We start from the raw sequence: 7,263 nt of genomic DNA on the forward strand, positions 1-7,263 counted from the left end.
CTCATCAGCTCAGGAAAGCTAACAGACACTGACTGAGTAACATCCTCTAATTTCCATCCATCACTGGTATAATCACATTAATTATGCTGCTGTGTATTGAGACTATATCTCCTTAGCGACACAAGCCGCTTCATCCCAAGACAGATGAAGTGCATCCATCGACAAATAACAACATTAAGTGACTATTTTAAGTAACTTCCTGCAAGCGATTGCTCCGTCAAGAAGTGGTTATGGTAAGCAAGACAGAAACTGTTATCGGCTATTACTAATATATATTATTGAATGAATATTATTAATCTTTTTCATTTATTTTTTCCCTCCCAACACTTAAAAAAATCCTCATGCATCAATTATGTGGAGAAAAACCTTTTGGAAAAAAATATATTTATATGATTTGAATTGTAATGTACACTGACAATGACTAACAAATATTTTTTTAAATATGTAAAGAGCCAAATAAGAGACACACCATTGAATAGACAGGCCATCACTTTTATAAACGGTAGCCCAAAAGGGAGGAATGTAAGCACAAATTAATCAGGAATTAATTAGTCAGGAAAACCCTACCTCATCTTCTTTTTGTCCAAACAGAAAAGGGCATATTGTTAATGCTTACAGAAAAAAGAAATAAGACACAGAAGGAATAAGAACTTCCAGCTACTGCTCAATGTTTCCAGAGTTTAAAAGCCACCACCCGTCACAATTCACTGGAAAATACCAAACTTTAACACAACTCTGCAAAAACCACCAAATACCAAAGTAATAAAGTGATTTAGAGGTTTGTTTGGACGAATGTGATTAACCAAATTGTTCCCTATGACGCTTTGACTTTAGCTGATCATATCTGCCAAAGTAAGCTTGGTTTAAACGTCTAGAAATAACCTAATTACGACCGTATGACTTATTTTATTATCTGGACTTTGCCAATACAACTCTGTGTATCTGTAAAACTGGGACAGTTGTCAGCTTCCTGTGACTCATCACTATAAGCGGCCGCTGTATTAATTCATGTGCATAAAGGGACTCTCAGAACTGGACAACTGAGTCATTTACAGAGCAGAGCTGAGCCCTCATATGCACTCACATAAGGTGGATGGTGTAGTTATAAACTAATCACTAATAAATACTGTTTAATTCATACATGCAGACAAGACGTCAGAGTACAGTTCCTTTATTCCGTGACGATGCTGTAGCTAACACGTATGTTTAATACTAAGACGTATTGTTACAGATAATCTCCACGTTAACATCGCTTTAAGAATATTTGACTCATAAATGCAATTGCCAGAAGTAAATAGCTGAGCTAACGTGATGCTATCACCAAACCACATCACCGTGGTGAGGCTCAGTCATCTCCTTTATTCACGGTTATTCTTTATTCACTGTATTTGAAGACACAAAAAAAGCTTCAGATATTTATTAGTTGGGTATTTACTGACGTATGTTGTAGAACAAATGTAACAATAATGTAAATGTCCATTAACCACAGAAAAACAAAACACAGACTTAGGGAAGGGAACCTGAAAGTTCTAAAATGTCAACTAATTTCTTGGTTTAACATTTATGACTTGTGTCCAACAAAAACTTCCTATGTTTCTGACAGAGAAAAGCTACCTATCTCTCTAGCAAAGGGGGCATCCAAGACTTAGGGCGCATTCACACCAGCCTTGTATAGTCCGGTTGAATCGAACCCTGGTGCGTTTAGTCGCTTGGTGCGGTTTGTTTGGGTCGGTGTGAACACAGTCTGAGACCTCTGAAGTGAACTAAGCAACCAGACTCTGGTCCGCCTAAAGAGGTGGTCTCGGAGCGCTTGCTAGTGAACTCTGGAGCGGTTCATCGCTGGTTTGAACGCAGTCCGCACCAAAACATAGGAAGTGTAGTATTTACGCGTCACAAGAACGCAGATGTCTTCAAAATCTTTAGCAAAAGACTCTTTCGCTAAAGATTTTGAAGACATCCGCGGTTGTTTAGCTAAAGAGTGAAGCAGAATGAAGTGTCGTAACAGTAAAAATGCACCGTCAACAATACATAAAAATCAGAGCCATCTGTCGTCTGTGAAACCTCCTCCTGACTGCAGAACGTCTCTCATTATGTGTGTTATCATTTTTTTTAACGGACGTTGTCTGATTATATAATCATAGGCGCGGGCCGCTAGTGTCTGTTGATCTCCAGATTAACAGCAGCATGAAAATAACCTGCCGATGCTCCATGGCGGAGGCTCCGGTAGAAATTGTCGGGATTTGCCCACTTAATGTCTGACCAATGGTTGAACAGCATTTCCGTGCACATGACTTGTGTTTAAAGTTTATAGTCTGTTTGAATCATCTGAAAAATGTAACAATGTAACAAACTGTCGTCTGGTGCGCAATAGAGAACGGACTATTAGGTGTGAATGCGACCTAAGACCCTATTTACACGGGAACGTTTGCGTTTACGCACCGTATGCGTTTTCAAAAAAGTATTCCGTTCACACACATATGCCGGGCCTGTAATTGGCGCTGCTTCCATCACAAAATACACCAAAAGCAGCAAAGAAGACCCCGGAGCATGGTTTCCCTTCTGTTTATTCTCTGCGGTGGACGGCGTGTGCTCCTGCTGTAAATCTCTCCGGTAGTCCACCAGCAGATGAAAAACACCCACCTCTACGCCTCTTCCAAAGGACGAAGGAACCATGCTGCAGAGTTTCTTCATGTCTTAAAGCTACCGAGTCATATGTTGCCACTCAAACAACAAATAAATCCAATTACGGTTTCTTTACTTCCTCTACAGAAAATATGACAGTAGAAGAAACAATCTAATTCAGAAATCACAATTTAAGTGTAAGACTGCTGCCTGTCACTCGTCCACTGGCAGACCGATGGACATTGATACCCTATTTATTCGGAGCTCTGTGAAAACGAAGCTGAGTATCCCGTCTAACGTCTATTTGACACGATTTTCCTATTTTTTGTGTAATTATACAGTTTTGACGAACAGAAATATTGTTTTCTGGCATCACTTTAACATTTTACAGGGAAAATATGCAATTTGGCATGAGGGCGTATGCCGTAAGTAGGAGGGCGCAGCGCCCCTATCCCACGGTTTAGACAAAACCCTGGTATTAATGGGGGAAGCATCCCTCTGACGTTAAACGTGCTAATCTGAAAAGGTTTGTGAAGAAAGGGACAGAATAACACAATGACATTATTATAACAATGAGAGTTTTAGAGGTAGTTTGGAAAAGTATTGCTTTTAAAAAGTCCATCATCAAGCAGAATACAATTATCAATGCAGGACTATGCAAGGCAACAGTTACATACTGAGGCAGCAGTATAGCCATCACTTTTATCACTGAAAAACAACATGTTCACAGGATTGAGATAAGGTTGTGAACGCACTCTGGACCGGGCAGACTCCTAAACTTTTGCTCCAGATCCCAACACGGCCATGGAGCTCCGCAGTGTTGAGTCCGGCTTTATGGAAGTCTAACCATTACTAATAGAGATCCTCAAAGTCTAAAAATGCCAACTACAGTGACAGTCATTGAACAACTGCAGTGCTCATTATACACCAGCCACCACAAGCATATCAATTCTGAGAAACGTCTTGGATTTCATGACTGGAGTAGTGGATTTCATGACTAGAGTTGTGCCAGAGGGGTGAAAGTATCATTCAAGACATTCATTCATCTCATAAATGCATTATGATCCTAGTGCAATGCTGAGTCGAGTGGCACTTTAAAAAGCCCCTTCTCGTACACCCTCAAAAACACGGACAAGGGAAAAAAAACCATGCAGCCCTCATTATCTACTTTTTAAAATCAAGTTTTTTCCAAACTGAAACCCTGTATGACTGAGCATTAAAAAAGAGGATCATTGTCATCTTTGAGAGTAGTTATACTCGGCCTGGAGGTCAGTGGTGCCCTGGCCAACAGGGCAGCGAGTCTATATTTAGTCTGCTGCTTGGCAGTCAAAGCAGTGTGAAAGGCAGGCACATGTTGTAAGACAGCCAGTAGAGGAACACTGAGAGCAAAGGTGGTCAATTTGTGTCCAGACAGTTTGGAGCCTGTTCAAGCAACAGAAGACTACCTGTCAAATTCCTCTAGGGCAGCTGCTGGGATGAGCTACATGATAAGTGGTTCTCAATAGATAAGCTAAACCCAGTGAATAAAGCTTGGAATCCTGCAGCATAATCTGTTTGTAACAGAGTGGATACACATATTTAACTTGTTTAAAGCAAAAAAAAAAATGACTTGATCTTTTTTAATTAATTAATGTCAGGGTCATGCCACGCACATTTAAGGACATTGTTTTCAAAATGTCCCAACAAAAAGTAGGAAAGAACATGACCATAATATTCCTCTAATGATGACTTGGCTCCAAGGGGAAAACAATCTGTGTGATTCACTCTTAAGAGAAAATGGAAGAGGTAGGAAACAAACATCACTGCTCAAAGTCTTCTTCCAACTTAACTGTGTCCTGCATAACAACCAACTCTTACTCAGGCTAAGTGTCATTAAGTGTGATTTTCATGCAGCAGTGTAACACAAAACAGTGAATTTTGACTGTGTGTTATGCTGCTCAAACTCCTCTGTTGGTAAGCAATTTTAGAGATTGTACTAAATGCTACCGGAATGCTAGTTTAACATTAACATGACCTCACAGGGGGGCATGTTGTCTCTATAGGACCTCCCGTGTCCTCAACTAGCACTACACAAGTCCGGGACTTTCCCAAACAACTCAAATATTTCACTGAATATATCTATCAGTGATACTTAAAAATAAGTCAATTAATCATTTAGCCTCACTTGATTGAGTACATTTTCTAACTTTCTCTGACCAACAACGGAAAGCAAAAACGAATTATTCATTTATAAAGCCAGCACCATTTCGAGTTTTACTGGAATGGTAACTTAAACCTTTTATTACAATTTAATTTGGACCATTAGAAGATTATAATCAGAATTGTACTATCAACTAAACAATTAATTGACGAATAATATGAGCATTGTGCTTCCCAGGGACCCTAAATGACTTCACCACTCTTTACCAACACAAGAACACAACCTCTTCAAACTCTTAATAGTGACTAATAAAATGCCAACAAGACTTTAAAAACTCTATCTATATTAACTTTTTAACCCTAACCCACAAAAGCAAGCTATGAGTAAGTGTGCAATGCATCACTGCAATGGAATCAGTGTATTTTTACTGCCATACATTCATACTGCGTGGGTCAGTCTTTACCTTTACCCTTTATTCTCCCTTAACTCCCACAAGTATGCAGTAATAATCTCACATGACGCTCATCAATCCATTATATAGAATCCATGTAGTTACAGAGGGATATATTTGTACCCAACGGGAAAATGCATTGTTGTGCTTGAAAGACTTATGATCTTTGATTACTAATGGTCTGACAAATGGAGTTTGAGATGTGACACTGATACATGTCCCATGGGCCTGGCCCGGGAGTAGCCCCAGGAATTGGAATGAATGGACATTAGCAGCTATGGTACTGAGGAATGAGATTTGACCTCAGCAGTAGATCATGCTAAAGTGGGAGTGGAAAAAGGCATAAAAAGAATGACCCAAGCATCCTTTTTGACCTAGGGTTATCCATAAATGTGGGAGGTTGTAACTACAAATCTAAATAGAAGTTGTTTGTGCATGGGAAACCATTTTAACTGAAGATAAAAGTGACAACACGGAAAATGCATAGGATGGCCTTCATTGGAGACTTAAGGCAGCCCAACTGTCTACAAATTAGACATATGCAGATAAACAAAGAGCAATGTATATCTGTGCTTCCTATAAGGACCACAGTAGTGATGTCAAAGATTCAAGTTTCAAAGGCTGTCATTTTCACAGTAGCTACACTGTAGTTATGGCCATGACAATTTTAAGTCCAGGCTCCTCCAACAATGCGAAATGAATATATAAGACATAAAACAAATGTAAAACAATAAAAAAGCGCAAGCAGAAACAGATTAGAAATTGTGACCAAGTAAATGCAGCAGTCACTATACATGTAAATATAATAAGATCAACAAGATCAGAATGTTAAATTAAATACTGTACAGTGGAATAATTACTGCTTATTGTAAGTAATACATACATTTGTGAGATGCAAACAGATATTTGCAACATCAAAGTTTCAAGTCATAAGGAAAAATGCTCTCCTAATTCAGTTTCCTACACTATTGACAGCAGATATTTCTCCTGTGTTTGCAAGTTTGCTTCATCCTCAAAAAACGTTTGCTACCCTACAGACCAACCCATCAACTATGTAGCATACTGAAGTTGTGTCGTGATTTATATAGTGAGTACCCAATCGGATCAGCTATATAGCCTAAACACAAAAGTGCAACAACGAAATCATTCATACACATTTGAAACGCATATTTGACCATAACTTGTCCAGGATAACTGCTTTTTCTCACAAATGAGTGAACTTTAATCCGGATAACGGTTAATGGGGTAAAACCACACGCCCTGACACTAGCGCACTATTCATTTTCAACAAACTGCTACACTTATACTGGAGGAGCCCACTCTAATAAACTTGTTGCTTTTTAAAAGAGTTTTTCCGCTATAACTAGAGATTATTTAATTCATTGTTTTACACACCTATTATCCACAATTAGGCAACTACTGTGTTTAACTACTAACGTTAGAACATCTAGCGAGCGCCAGCTAACGGCTAACGTCAAGTGGAGAAAAGTAGTCAGTTAGCATTAGTTAACTTCTGTGAATTCGCATGTCCTTACCTTTCTCCTGGTTAAAGGATATTATTTCCTCCTCCTTCGGGTTGGAAACTTGGGTTATTATGGACATGTGGTCCATTTAGACGGGTGGTTACTCCTGTTTGTTTCCCACAATGTTATTCGTACTAGCGCGCGTTAGCTAGCTCCTGCTAGCTAGCCGTTCAGGATGGAGATGAGCAGCCAGCCCACAAAGCAGGGCAGCCGTCCGAGGAGAAGTGTGGAGACAGCGGGTGTAGCCAGCTCGCTAGCACGGTGGTGAATGGAAGCCAGTGGGAGGCTATCATTTATGGCAACATATCATTGCTGCAAACAAGTATTTTGCGAACACCACCGACAGCGCGAACGGCTAACACAAATACAAACCGACGTTGAATTGCTAACTAGCTGAAGTTAGCAAGTAGCTTCGGTTAGCGAGTTAGCTGTGGAGCTCCGATCATCCAAAATGTGAGGCCGTGTCAGGAACAGCGCTGAAAACACTAGGAAGCCCGTCGTGGTTCTTGTCCAAACACATGTATCGA

Source organism: Notothenia coriiceps, unplaced genomic scaffold, assembly GCF_000735185.1.
Source record: "Notothenia coriiceps isolate Sejong01 unplaced genomic scaffold, NC01 NC01_scaffold00035758, whole genome shotgun sequence".
Taxonomy (NCBI): Eukaryota; Metazoa; Chordata; class Actinopteri; order Perciformes; family Nototheniidae; genus Notothenia; species Notothenia coriiceps.